The sequence below is a fragment of the Carlito syrichta genome, unplaced genomic scaffold (genome assembly GCF_000164805.1).
Source record: "Carlito syrichta isolate Samal-C Ts95f unplaced genomic scaffold, Tarsius_syrichta-2.0.1 Scaffold126464, whole genome shotgun sequence".
Taxonomy (NCBI): domain Eukaryota; kingdom Metazoa; phylum Chordata; class Mammalia; order Primates; family Tarsiidae; genus Carlito; species Carlito syrichta.
Genome location: NW_007070560.1, coordinates 73,747 through 74,055, shown reverse-complemented (window position 1 = coordinate 74,055; position 309 = coordinate 73,747).

The window sequence follows — 309 nt, the reverse complement described above, 5'->3', positions numbered from 1 at the left end:
AAAAAAAAAAAAAAAAAAAAAGTCAAAAATCAGCCCGGGTGCGGTGACAATCCCAGAACTTTGGGAGGCGGAGGCAAGAGGGTTGCCTGAGCCCAGGGGTTCGAGACCAGCATGCGCAGCTTAGTGAGACCTCTATACAGTGCTACAGTTAAAACAAAAAATTACCAGAGTTGTGGCGCACACCTGTGGTTCCAGCTACTTGGAAGGCTGAGGTGGAAGGATTGCCTGAGCTCAGGAGGTCGAGACTAGTGGCTGTGAGTGTGCCACTGCATTCCAGCCTGGGTGACAGTGAGACTTTGGCTAAAAAAA